Source organism: Setaria viridis, chromosome 8 (genome assembly GCF_005286985.2).
Source record: "Setaria viridis chromosome 8, Setaria_viridis_v4.0, whole genome shotgun sequence".
Classification (NCBI taxonomy): domain Eukaryota; kingdom Viridiplantae; phylum Streptophyta; class Magnoliopsida; order Poales; family Poaceae; genus Setaria; species Setaria viridis.
Genome location: NC_048270.2, coordinates 23404459 through 23419504, shown reverse-complemented (window position 1 = coordinate 23419504; position 15046 = coordinate 23404459). Strand labels below are relative to the sequence as shown.

The following is a 15046-nucleotide window of genomic DNA, read 5'->3' as shown; positions in this document are numbered from 1 at the left end:
GTTTGAGCCTAGGGTGGCGGCGGCAAAGGCGGCAGTCGACGGGGACGACGATCGCGCTACAGTTTAAACCCCTAGTACCGGGCAAGAAGCCCACCCGGTACTAATGCCCTTTAGTACTAGGTGGGGGCAAGACCCGGTACTAAAGGCTCCTCTTTAGTACCGGGTGTAGCTACCACCCGGTACTAAAGGGGGGTGCACGCGCGCGAAACGAAATCCCCCCGTTAGTACCGGGTGAACCTACCACCCGATACTAAATGGGTTGCATCCTACTATTGTATTTTCCGCCTAAACATCTTTTTATTTTTCTTTCTTTTGCAGTTGCTATTGTATTAATTTATTATGTAGTAAATTTAATAAAATTCATAAAAATAGGAAAAACAATTTGTTAGCTTGATGTTGATTCGATATATATACACTATAAAAATATTAGATGCAGTAAAATATCAAACATGGTAAAGTTATTAATTTTAACTTACTAATAGGTTATAATGGTCATAATACTTATGTTAACTTTAAAATTCGAAAAAATAGATATTTTGACCATGAAAAAATTTAGAAGAATAGTGTCTGTAGTGTTATTTAACATGTTTACCATAACTTAATCAAGTAGTTGTTTAATTGTACGTAAATTTATTGTTTAATATTTAATGGTGCTACAAAATATCGAAATATTTAATATTTTAACCAAGCAAAAACCAATTCTTGTTTAATAGGGTGAGATTTTTGCAAATAGTATTGTTAATAAACCCAACGGATACATGACATATCATTACAATACATTATTACATTAGTTTGTTCCATAAAACACAGCATAATGGTGCTAATACATTACACAACATCATCTAATGGAACGTTAATAACCTTTTTATTGACAAACGTCCCTTGGTTGTGCTTGTGGCGTAAGTATGGAGCGTCCTCTTTGGCTAACAGGATGGTTGTGTCAACCTCGACTGAAAAGGGAGGAAGATAATTGAACTGATCATAATCTCCTAAAATGTCAGTCTTGTCCTTAACTCTAACGATTTTTCTTTTCCTTGAAAGAACTATGTGGCGTTGTGGTTGGTCATCTGACTTATTAGCACCCTTCCTTATTGGTTTGCTTGACATGTCCTTCACGTAGAAAACTTGAGTCACATCATTGGCTAAGATGAATGGTTCGTCTCTGTATCCAATCTTGTTGAGGTCCTCTATTGTCATCCCACAGTTATCTGTCGTTACGCCTCCTCCAGTAAGTTTCACCCCTTGGCACCAAAATAGAGGGATTTTCAAAGGTCCATAGTCCAGTTTCCATATCTCCTCAATGACACCATAGTATTTATCTTTTTTCCATTGTTATCTATTGCACCTATACTGTCGGTGTTTTATACCCGGCAACCTACCGAGGGGTATCTTGAGGTAGTAGATTGCCTGGTGGGGAATCGACGGACCTGGAACTCGAAGGTAAAAGCGGGAACACAAGACACAGATTTATACAGGTTCGAGCCGCCAGAGTAGCGTAATACCCTACGTCCTGTTTGGGGTGTTGTATATTGCACCCTACGCTTGGGTGTTGTTTGGTGTTGAGGATTTTGTCCTCTATTGTGGTTCTATGAGGTCTCCGCCTACTGATCTAGGACCCCTGCCCTCCTTTATAAACTCCAGGGGGTGGGATTACTAATTGATTACAAGGTAGGAGGCCTAATAGGATTACATGTTATGAGTCTTAGTAGGATTACAGAGGAATCCTGGTAGGAGTCCATCTTCTTCCTTCATTGCGGTTATTAGGGATCTATCCTCAACAAGCCCCTGAGTGCTTCATAGTCGAATGCAGCAGCCTTGAGTACTTTTTAGATCCTCATCGAGTACTTTTGGTGCTTTTCAAGTCCTTTGTTTGGCTGAATCTTAAAAGTTCCTCAAAGCTGCCATGAGGCTATGGTGTGCTCAAGCCCTTGATCATCTTGATTTTGTGATCTTCATTTTTTGAATGTAATATGGTGGGCGGCGGAAGTCTCACTGCATATGGAGTAGCCCCCGAGCCTTAGGTTGAATCGAAGAGTCAGGCCGAGTGTCCATAAAATCTTGAATCTTCTTCTTTCACCTTGAAAAAAATCAACTGTTGGCTGTAGCTTATCAACCCAAGCCTTGGAATCATTAAATACTCAATCCAAGGGTCTTTAGTCTTCACACAAGTCATCATCTGAGTAGTTTTGTGGCGTCCAGCCCCCGAGCTTATACGTTAGATGAGCCGTAGGAGCCACGTCGAGTAATTATTGGCGCTTAGCCCACGAGCTTGGAGACTAGCTGAGCCACTGGAGATATTCCGAATAGTAATTGGCACTTAGCCCCCGAGCGTGAGAGCTAGTGGAGCCATTGGAGGTACGCTGAGCGTCCTAGAGAGTCGTTGCCGAAGCTTGACCTAAAAAAAGAGATGCATACATTATGTAGCATATTGTGGAATATTGAAACTACTGCAATTTATTCAGTGATGAATGCAATGTAAATGTTGTGTGTCATGCTCTTGTTTCAGCCATATTTTTCTCGAGTAGTTAGCCTATTACGTTTAGGCTCTCAGTCCCTGTTTAGCCATTGCCATTGCGTACGAGATCTTTGTCTCGTGTACGCGTACTGTTACTGCTCCTACGGAGATCTTTGTCTCGCATCCTAGCATTTAGGCATGACAGAAGATCCGAGGCTTCCACAAATTGAGGTGTGCTCTGCTCGAACAGATTAACAACTGCTAAGAGAACACATTTAAAATAAGTAGTCGGCATTGCGACAAAAAGACTGCGTGATTGCGCGTAAAGTAGTCATTGAGACTTTTCTGCCTTTTTGGCAAGGAGAGCACGTGTTGCCGCGCATAGGATTTGTGCCTCCTTATGGTCTAGCCGTTGCAAGCCTCCAGCAATCAGTGCACCAAACCCATAGCCGTAGCCTCCAAAATTTGATGTACCAAGCCTGTTGGCGGAGCTTTCAGAACTCAGTGCACAAAACTCATGGCTATAGCCTCTATAATTCGGTGTACCAATCCCATGGTTGTTGGTTAACATACCTTAGGAATAATTGACAAAGTGTAGCTCTGGAGGGTAATTTCCGTCGAGAGGCGTACACAAAAGTACTCGACGCGTTGCCCTGCATGCAGAAAACAAGCCAGAAAAATTATAAGAAATAATTAAAAAATAACTTAGCTTATTCATGAATGATTATCGATGAAGCCGCGTCGATTGTTGATGAAGCCGACTTGTCAGAGTTGATTCCAACTAGTTATTGCTCGAATGGAGCCTGTCTCCAACTAATTTTGAGTCAAGACGAGTAGTTGAGGTTGTCATCGGTGTGTCTGCATTGCCGATTGTCGTTGTTGCCGCGAAGCACTTGAAGTCTTCTTGTACTCCTTTGTGTGTGCGTAGCACAGATCAATGTGAATTTCCTTTTGGCGGCATAGAGACGGAAGCAACTATCCTTGATCTTGATGTTGCTTTCTTTCTCAAATTTGATCTGGCGCACGACTGTAGCTTTGACCAGAGGCAATTGGTAGGGAACAGACTTGATTTCCTTTTTTTTCCGCACATGCTCGAGTAGCCACCTCCTGCACCAATTCAAATCGTTGTCGGCTTAGTAGATGGATAACTCTTGTTTGCTTTGGAGTCCTGGCAGGGATCTTGGATTGTCTTTAAATCGATGCAGGAGAACTCCAAGCCACTAGTTGATTGGTCGAAAAACAATATCCACACGCATGCTGAATAAGTTGATGATAGGTCCTTCAAGCTCACTCGATGATCTTGACGATCACCCCTACCTAGCGTGCTAGATGTCGGTATTTTATACACAGCAACCTATCGAGGGGTATCCCGAGGTAGTAGATTGGTTGGTGGGGAATCGTCGGACCTAGAACATGAAGGTAAAAGCGGGGACACAAGACACAGATTTATACAGGTTCGGACTGCTAGAGTAGCGTAATACCCTATTTGGGGTGGCGTATATTGCACCCTGCACTTGGGTGTTTTTTGGTGTTGAGGATTTGGTCCTCTGTTGTGGTTCTATGAGGTCTTCACCTACCGATCTAGGGACCCTGCCGTCCTTTATATACTCTAGGGGGTGGGATTACTAGTAGGTTACAAGGTAGGAGGCCTAGTAGGATTACATGGTTTGAGTTCTAATAGAATTATAGAAGAATCCTAGTTTGAGTCCATCTTCTTCCTTTCTTGCAGGCACTGGGGATCTATGCCTGACATATACGGACACCACTATTTTAGTTGCTCTTTTGGGCTTGGGCTCCCATGTAAAATGTGTACCCATTTATCTTGTATGCTTGGAATATCGATACTGAGATAGATGGACCCCTAGCCAACCATGCTAGTTGTTCTTCAATCGTGTCATCACCCATCAGTCATCGCGGTAACAAAGAGGCAAAAGTGTCAATGTGATGACGTGTAATCCAGGCCTCAGTCTTCCCTTGGTTTGAGGATCATACAATAACCTTGTGCTCCTCCATATATGGAGCGACCAGGGATGATTGTTGTAGGACCATGAAGTGTGCTTTATAAAATATATCCTGATCGATGTCCATCCGAGCTTTCCTCCCTTGTGTGCCCTTTCCCTTCAGACTCCCCTCATGGCATGATACAGGGGCTCCAATCGAACACAAGTAGTCAATAAAGTGAACAGAAAACTCAATGACCTCCTTTGTTCCATATCCCTTTGCAATGCTTCCTTCTAGACAGGCACGATTACGAACATACTTCTTCAGAACTGCCATAAACCTCTCGAAGGACCGAGAATAAAAATCTCTTCAACAAGGTGGACTAGAAGGTGGGTCATGATATTAAAGAAGGAAGATGGAAAGACCATCTCAAATCTGACAAGGCATTGCACCATGTCATTCTGTAGCTTTAGTAGATTGTTTGGGTGGATTGCCTTCTGAGAAATCATGTTGAGGAATGCATATAGCTTCACTATTGCCATTCTCGCATTCTGTGGTAGAATACCCCTTAGTGCAACAGGCAAAAATTGTGTCATTGGGACGTGGCAGTCATGGGTCTTTAGATTTATGAATTTCTTCTTTGTAAAAATTATTATTGCCTATATATTAGAGGAGTAGCCTGATGGGACATTGATACTATTCAAGCACTCAGACATGCTTTCCTTCTCTTCCTTGCTAAGAGTGTAACTGTGCAAGTAATATCCATCATCTCTCTTTTCCGAATGTAGGCCATCTCGTTGTTTCATACGTTTCAGGTCCCGACGTGCTTCAATTTTATATGTTTCATACATTTCAGGCCTTTCCATATGTACCCAGTAAGCCAAGCACGTTCACGCAAAGATTTTTCATTAGGTACATCACATCGATTGCATTACGGAGCTCAAGGACTTCCCAATAAGGTACCTCCCAAAATATTGTCTTCTTCTTCCACATGGGTGCATGTCCCTCCTCATTGTTTGGAATAGGGTGGCTACCATAGCCTTTACCAAAGACTACCCTCACATCCTTTGTCATAGAAAATACACGTTTACCATTACGGTGAATGGGCTTAGTACATTTTTCTTCCTCCCCTTAAAAATGCTTCCCTTTTTTTTAATAGGTGCTTAGTAGGATGAAATCAAAGATGGCTCGTATACACGACCTTCCTATAGTATTTCAAATACATGCTGCAAGTATCATCTAAGCAATGCGTGCAGGCTCGATATCTCTTGTTTGACTGTCCAAATAGATTCCCAAGCACCGGCCAATCATTTGGTTATGAACAACAAGGCTCGTAGATTAAATGTCTCATTTTTGTCCTCATCCCAGACACGTACACCTTCTTCCTTCCAAAACTGTAAAAGTTCATCAACCAACGGTTTTAGGTAAACATTAATGTCGTTGCTAGGTTGTTTTGGTCCTTGGATAATTACCAGCATCATAATTAACTTCTGCTTCATGCACACCCAGACCGGAAGGTTGAACATACATAAGGTCACAGGCCAAGTGCTATGACCGCTACTGAACTCACCAAATGGATTGAATCCATCTGTACTTAAACCAAACTGTATATTCCTTGCATCCTTTTGAAACTCCAGAAATTCTATATCAACTATCAACTGTTCTCCACTGGGACCCATCAGCGGAGTGTCTGATCATTTCATCTTGCTTACGTTCTTCTTTGTGCCAACGCATCAACTTTGCATGTGCCTTATTTCTGAACAAACGCTTCAACCGCGGTACAACAAGGAAATACCACATTACCTTCGCAGGAACTTTCTTCTTGCTGGCCTGCCCCTCAACATCACCAGATTCATCTCGCTTGATCTTATAATGCAAAACTTCGCACATAGGACAAGCGTCCAATTTCTCGTATTCCTCACCGCGATAGAGGATACAGTCATTAGGACATGCATGTATCTTTTGTACCTTCAAACCCAGAGGGCAAACAACCTTTTTTGCTTTGTATGTTGAGGACAGCAATTTGTTCCCCTCGGGAATCATGTTTTTTATGATTTTCATTAACTCATCAAAACCTTTGTTAGAAACTCCATTGTTTGCCTTCCATTGCAGCATTTCCACTGTGGTACCTAACTTTTTGTACCCCAATTTGCAATCTGGGTACAAAAGTTTCTTATGATCATATAAGATACGCTTGAACTTTTTTGACTCCTTCACATTCTCCCAGTCTTCCTTTGCATCTCGCAACACCTGCCTCGCCCATCTCTTCTTCAGCCTCGTCCATCTCTTCTTCAGCCTCGCCCACTAGAGCATATGCAAAAAGACACCTCATTGAATCCAGTCAGGAATGTAGTTATCATCTTCTTCATCATCATCATCTTCCCCGTGCTTGGTCCAAACAAAATAGTTAGGCACGAATCTAAAACTATATATGTGGGTGTGAATAGTCTTTCTCGATGAGTAATACTTCTCATTTTTGCCATTTCTGCATGGACAACAAATGAAGCCGGACGGCGGTTTGTTGGATTCTGCTAGATCGAGAAAACCACGCAAGCTATTAATGTACTCCATGGAGCGTTTATCTGCGTTGTACATCCATTGCCGATTCATCTACAAAGTATTACCGAACTAAAGATATTCTAATCATCTATACAATTATACTTCAAATATAACAAACATGATACAAATACCATTAAACTCAAATGTTGCTGAAAGTTAAATAGATAGAAATACACAAATTTAAATTTTAGACCCAAACAATATGATACACTACGACAAACTCTCAAATGTTCCTGAAAGTTTAGATAGAAATACACAAATTTAAATTTCAGACCTAAACAACATGATACACTATGACAAACCATTCACTGAGTACTATATAGGAGGACTTTAAGCATCCTTGTACGGCGAAGATTAAGGTTTCGCTGACCCAACCTCATCCTATGGTTTATTTGTGCCTCCTGTAACAGTAGTACTAAGTGGACCTGAAACACCCGAGACTAGCGGTGGAGCATAACGACCACCAAAAGGAGGTTCCTGACCTGCCGCAACAGTATCTTCATGACATCTTTGCAAATAACGAAGCATTGCTTTTTCTTCCACGTGCTCATTTTCTTCGGCTTATCATGAGGCCAACTATAGTTTTCACTTTGCCGCGAGAGGAATGACGATCACCCGCACCATCGCCACTACCTCTAGCAGCAGAAGCCATATCTATATACCAAAATTTATTTAGCTCATATTTGCAGATGACTAACTATGAACAAATTATATATTTTCCCCACAATTTACTTAGATCAAACATAACATATAAATGACTAATTATGTACCTCTATTTCATCTTATTATCTCTATGTACCACAATTTATCTCGCTCACATTTGCCATAATTTATTTAGCTCATATTTGAAAAGTACGAAACTATGAAATTATTCCTCTAACCTCATATCAATTTCTTTGACTAATACGAACATAGCATCTAAAAAATTGTAGCTTATTCTAAAAATCACAAAGATGAGCTCTAAATAACACATGCAAATAAATGAAAATTTTCTCCATTGTACCTTATTCTAAAAATCACAAATTACTCTAGCTAAAGCACAAAACTTTGTATACTAACCATGTATCAAGGGAGGATGAAGTTTCTAACCTTTAGAACATTTGAATGAGTGAAATTTGCACGAAATGATCTTCAATTAGGCAGCACCTCCCCTATGGCACCATGGATAGGATGAAACTCGAGTTGTGGTGAATGGCTCAGGCAGCAAGAAGAAGAAGGTGGATTTATAGGGGGAATTTAGTACCGGTTAGAGACACCAACAAGTACTAAAGGGTGCAGATTAGTACCGGTTGGTACCCCACTCGGTACTAAAGGCTCGGTGGCACATTAGTACCAGGTGGGGGAACCAATCGGTACTAATGTGTACCCTTTAGTACTATTTGGTACGCCCAACCGGTACTAAAGGTGTTCATGGGATGGCCCTGCACGGCTAGCCATTAGGCTCGGTACTAATGCTCACATTCGTACCGGACTCAATTCCAATCAGCACTAATGCAATGGATGAAGGATCTATTCCCCACTAGTGGATGTTGTGCGGCATTGGTTGATGTCATAGTCCGACCGGTCAATAGTGGTGCGGCTACTCTTACGTCCCAATCTAACTAGATATATAGATGTTGTTGCTGAGTTTTGATTTACAACTGTGTTGACGTCCTAATACAAGAAGTCAAGTTTCAGTTGTTTTCCTAGTTTTCTTTTCGCAACTATATATGGCCTAAAAAACTGATGTTCAAAATCCTGTGTCCAACCAAAATTTCGATTGCATCATTGTGTTTATTGTAATAAGATTTTCCAAACAAATCACACTTGTTCTAGCTGAAACAATTTGACTGTGAAGCTGGAACAGTTGTTTCAATTTTAGATTTAGAAATTGTTCGGGAACAGGTAAAAATATTCTAAGCAAACTAAAATTTCCCAAATAAGAAATAGGAAATTTGCATAAAAAATAGAAATTATTCTGAAATTGTTAGGGCAGTCCCAATGGGAGAAACCAACCTAGTTTCCATAGTCTAGGATATTGTATCAAGAAATCATTCTTCACAATGCAACTTTTTTATCTAGAGTCTAAACAAAAATCCAACCAATCATTCTCCCTTCTAGTACCAGATCCTCTGTGCATCATGTAAAGGAGCTCGAGTGATGGGTAGCAGCGGTGCAAGCGCAAAGGATCCGGCAATAAGTAAGAAGAAACTACTTGGGTCTCCCCAATGCAGATTCGCTGGTTTCTTGGCTCATTGGTGCGCGTGAGGACTTGGTTTCCTCTCTAAGAAATGGTTTCTCTCTCTCTCCATAATAAATCTACTACCACATCAGCAAATTGCTTAGTTGGCATGATAATTAAGAGGGATAGAAACTATCATCAATGTCCCATTGGGACTGCCCTTACGGGCGAGTCACGCGCGTAATGAATAGATCTCCCACTTCCGCCTTGGTTTGATGAGCCATGCGTCCTTACCTCGGAACTTGCCCCGGAACATCCAAGTCAGAGTCTACATCAAGCATCTATTTTAAGGTCAACTAAAGCGGAGAGACAAGGATTGACCCTGACCGACCCGGCAATTTTTCAAACTTTTACAGAAAAAGGTGAAACAACTGGAGTCGGAAGTTCGGAAACACACAGCCTTCGCAGCCGACTGAATAAGTAAGAACAAGACCTCTCTGCTTAAAGCACAGACAAGGAGGGGATGGGAGACGGTCTCCTGCATCTGGCCACGGCATGCAGGCATGCCTACGGCGCTGTATGGGAGATTGTTGCGTGGAAGCCGCTCCAAACTAAGGACCAGCAGTAACATAAAGAAAGAGAAGATCAAGCCAAAAGAACATGTGCACTTTGCAGGTGCTTTTAGGGCCTGTTTGGATCCATAAGCTAAATTTTAGTTCTACACTTTTAGCTTAAAATTTAGCTCTTAGAATCCAAACAGGTGGGCAAAAGGGGGCAAAGAACTAAACTTTGGACTAAAAGTTTTAGCCCTCAAAGAGACCCTAAACTGAGATAAAAGTGGTCCCGGACGCTCCATACCCCTCCCCTCGCACAACACCCTAGGCACGCGCCCGCACCCTGCCCCTCGCCCTCATCCGCATCGCCCTCATCCGCAGTCCGCCGCCCCTCTCGCCAGATCTCCATAGCCTCCGCCCGTATTGCCCGATTCCCCCCACCTCCCCTTCCTCTCAAATGCTCCCGCATCGCCGCCGCCACCCCTCTCTCCTGATTTCGTCTGCCGCCACCCCTCTCGCACCCCACTCGCCACATCTACACCGCGTCCACCCCTATCGCCCGACTCCCCCTGCCTCCCCTCCCTCTCACCACACCAGTAGCCCGTGCTCCTCCGGTGCCGCCCCATTCGGCCGTGGCACTGTGGTCGGAGCACCTAAACCGCCTACAAGCTAGAAGATCCACATCCGCGTGCCGCTGATGAACGGATACGGCGATGACGGCACTAGGGACTTCTTCTCCGGCAGCTTCGACCTTTTCTCTGGTGAGGGGAGCCAGTATCCGGGTCAGGATCCGTCCATGGTCCCCGGATTGGCATTGAGGCACTCAACCTCAACTCGCAGGCGAATGACTGGTCCTCAATGGCGGCTTATCAGGGGATCTTGTAGTCCGGCGCACTGGCTGCATCCGAGAGCATGGGGCCTCATCCCTCTCAACCGCGCGGTGGCAAAAGAGGTTGCTCTCGCACACTGGGTTTACACAATGCTCGGAGCAGTGGTGGAGCCGTAGCAGGTCGTGGCGAATCGTCGCCATCCAGTCACGGCCGCCGCGGTCGGTTGCCACCTGTTCCCGCCACCGGCCGTGGGATGCGTGGAGCTTCTTTGGTGGCGCTTGCTGCATCCGTAGGCCGTGGCTTAGGTCGACGTGGTGGACGGCAAGACGACAACGACGACGATGTTGATGACAATGAAGTCGAAGAAATTTTTCCAAGCCATTAGGTATGAGTCTCATGTCCTTTGATCTCAGACAAGTGCGTGAATTTACTATTGCTGTTAGAGTAATATCAAATGCGTGTTCTTGTGATGCATATGGTAGAATAAATTTGGCAGAGGAAGTTGGTCATCAGAGCACAATAACAACTTGATGTGTCAATTACTCGTTGATCAAATTGAAATGGGTAACTACATCAAAGGGAGTATGACAACAAGAGGGTATAAGCTCATCATAGAAAAGTATTACTGCGGGTCAGGGCTCAGGCATGATAGGAAACAGATAGCTAATAGAATTAGACAGCTCAAGGAAATGTATCAGTTCATAAAAGATATCCATTCCAACAATGGCTTAGGCCGCGATGAAAATGGGTGGCCTATTGCAAGCTTGGAATGGTGGGAGACTGCAACAGAGGTATTTCTTGATCTAGTACATGTGCAGGCTGTAAGAAACTGTTTCTAACTTCAACTACTACATGTGCAGAAGCATCCAGATTGGAAGAAACTAAGGCATGGGCCTCCAGAGTATCTACCAATGCTTGAACGCATATTTGATGGTCTAGTTGTGGATGGTTCAGGTTCTTTTATTGCAGGACACACCAATACAGATGATCAAACAACCATAGAGCATGAAGAGCCTGAGGAAGAGAATACACAGAGTCCTATGAGTACAAGCAGCCGCAAGAGAACAAGTAGTACTAGCACAACAGCTTCAAGTTCAAGCAAGAAGTCCAAAAGCCCAATGGTCAAAATGATGAAGGATTACATTAGTTTCTCTTCTAAGCAGCAAGCTGAAAGGAATGAATACATCAAGCAAGCTATCTGTACTAGGCAAGACAGGAAGGCTTAGTTGTCCAACACCATTAAGCAGGCTCAGAAATTGGTTTTAGAGTGTGGGGTGGATGAAACTAGTACGGAGTACTATGTTGTTTCCTAGATTTGTTTAAATGAGCTAATGAGAGAGTTCTTCATTAACATATCTACAACAAAAGGAAGGTTGGCCTTCTTGAAGAGATATTGCAAGAAGCACAACCTAGATTAGAATTATGTCTTTGTGATGATGCATTTGTGATGACTTGAACTGTCTGTACTACTTGAACCTAGATTTGAAATGAATTTGCTTTGAATTGTTTGTGTTGCCTGAAATGAATGTGCTTTGAACTGATGTGTTGGCTGAATTGAATTTGGTTTGAAGTGTATGTGTTGATAGAAATAAATTTAACTGATTGCAATTATCTATTATGTCTCAAGATATGGATGTGGATAGTGATTCAAGTGACGATGAGCTCTTCAGGCTCATTATTGAGGACAACGAATATGAAGGCAGTTCACAGAGGATCTACTTATGTTTGGTATGTACAATAACACTTACTTCCATAAAGCTAAGAAGAGAAAGACGGTTGAAAGTGGCCATGATTGGGTGATGAGAAATCTAGCAGATGGTGTCCAATGCTATAACATGTTTAGAATGAGTAGACAACTGTTTGATCGACTGCATGATCTATTGGTGCAATCATATGGCCTAAAGTCCACATCAAAGAGTTCTTCAGTAGAGGACTTAGGAATGTTTCTTTGGATGGTTGGTGCACCTTAGTCAGTCAGACAAGCCGAGAACAGATTAGAGATATCATTAGATACAGTTCACCGCAATTTTGACAAAGTTTTGAAGTGTGTTATATAGCTAGTAGGTGATATAATTAAGCTGGTCGACCCTGAATTTAAAACAATGCATTGTAGTTTACAGAATCCTAGGTTCTCTCCACACTTCAATAATTGTATAGGAGCAATAGATGACACTCATATACCAGTTGTCGTGCCAAATAACAAGGTGGTGCAACATGTATGTCGAAAGGGCTTCACTACACAGAATGTGCTTGCGGTCTGTGACTTTGACTTGAGGTTCACTTTGTTCTTTCGGGCTGGCCTGGTTCAGTACATGACATGAGAGTTTTCAATGATGCAAGGGACAAATACAAAGACAAGTTCCCACATCCCCCTCCTGGTATGTTGTGCCTATGTTTGCACATTCAGTATATATGCCACTTTGGTTGTAGCTTTTGTTTGTAACAATAATGTTCGTATTTGCAGGGAAGTTTTATCTAGTGGACTCTGGATACCCCAATCGGCTTGGTTATGTTGCACCTTACAAGGGAACAAAGTACCATCTTCCAAAGTTTAGGCATGAGCCGATGCCCAAAGGTATGAAAGAGACCTTTTACTTCGCTCATTCATCTCTTAGGAATTGCGTCGAGAGGTCATTTGGAGTTCTTAAGATGAAGTGGCAGATTTTGTTGAAAGTGCCAAGTTATCCAATGCCAAAGCAAAGCCAGATAATTGTTGCATGTATGGCACTTCATAATTTTATTAGAGAGAGTCATATGGAGGATGAGGACTTTGATCGTTGTGACCGTGATGAGAACTATGTTCCTCATGAAGCATCAACCTCTCAACCCCCAACACAAAGTACTCAATCAAAGGACGAAGATACAAATATGAATGCATTCCGTGATCAAATAGCCTCAAGTTTGTATGATAGATCGTAGAGTATTTGATTTCTTGTATTGCCTAGGACCACTGAGTTGTGTACTTGAATGATTGTAAAATATTGAGAGACCAGCAGGAACAGCAGTGTGTTTCTGGCCGGGCGGCGCCTATGCATGTGCATGTGCATGGATAGATTCAAGTGAACTATTTCAGGCGTGCATGTGCATAGAGAGCACACCAATTCGAGGCTGGCATGTGCATGGAGTCAATAAATGAATTTGAGACATGCATGTGCATAGAATCAATAAATGAGGGTAAATCAGTCATTACTTCAAGGAAGACTAAATTTTAGCTCATGGATCCAAACACCCCACAAGGACTAAACTTTCGGGGCTAAATTTTAGGGACTAAACTTTAGCCCATGAACCTTGGATCCAAACACCACCTTAGTCTCCTATTTTTTGCTTCCCACCATGAGTTAAAGGGAATCGAGGTTGCCAGGGAAGAACCACGAAGTATCCGTAGTAATGCAACACTCCGCTATGATGTATTATTTCTATGTTTTCCCAGCGGCACGCATAACTAGATTACAGCCTCTGGCATCGATGTATCTCATAGGGAATGAAGCAGAGGAATCAGAAACTGAGGCTTTGTCCACCACAGCAGCATTTCGATCGGATCGTGGAAACCCATAAATCTAGAGTCCTACTACTCCTAAAAGACACAGTATGAACTAGAGCCGGAGGCCAAAGGGTATAATCGCAAGCGGAGCAATGGTAAAGCGCAGTCACATACCTGGCGAGAAATTCCCCGTAGAGCGTGTGACTTGGATGAAGCTTTGGTTCCCCGCTGCTCGCGGTGGCGCCGACGACGAGGTGGTGGACGTGGAGATGCACTGTACCACCTCAGCGACTTGTTTCTGCTGAAGCTACAGCCGCGTTGTTGGGCCGGCGATGGCGACGAGGACGACCGGGAAGACCCATGTGTGGACGAGATGATATAAGAAGAGATTGCGACTGGCAGACAGTTGTCCTTTCATGCCTCTTGTCCTTGCAAAGTTGGTCTATGCCGACTTTCAATAGCAAGTGTCTCTTTTCGTGTCTGTCTATCTATCTATCTATCACAGACTTTCTCGAAATTTCCATGTTAATTGGAAAAAAAGAAAAATATCTAGCCATCGATTTACTTTGGGACCAAGTAGTAATAGTTCAGATTAAAAAAATGTGTCTACCAATAAGATATTAGATGGCTCTCCCGTACCTGTTCAAAACACTAAAACATGCGCAAAAAAGACAAGCTGCCATGTGCATGCATACACGTCATGCGTAGTAACGGGAATTGAGAATCTAGGACATTTCTTTTATTTATAGGAGTACTAATTAGGTGCTTATATGTCCTCTCTATATAATGAATCATTACCTCTCCTTAAAATCAAATAACGTAATGGCAGAGGTGAAGAGCTCGGAGTCTTGAACTTCTTGAGAGCGGAATCGATCGAAGAGATCGTCTTGAAGGTGGCTGTCCAGCCAATAAGTACTGCCAAGGCCTCGAGAGTACTGACCAGAGCAATTGCAAAGAAGTCTTCATGGACGATGACTCTACTGCCAGGCACAGACGGGAACAGGGAGAGGTTCCCTTCCCAGACGAGGGCTTAAAGTCCAACTAGCATGAATGGGAGCGAGGTGG

General features: G+C 42.9%; 1 long non-coding RNA gene across 1 annotated transcript; it reads right to left on the bottom strand.

The window, feature by feature from the left end:
• Window positions 1-7065: 7065 nt before the first annotated feature.
• LOC140223613 (uncharacterized) lies at window positions 7066-14599 on the bottom strand. Its single transcript, XR_011898978.1, has 2 exons — window positions 14156-14599; window positions 7066-7609 (listed from the first exon to the last, which is right to left on the bottom strand). It is a non-coding gene; the product is annotated as an uncharacterized lncRNA (long non-coding RNA).
• Window positions 14600-15046: the final 447 nt, after the last annotated feature.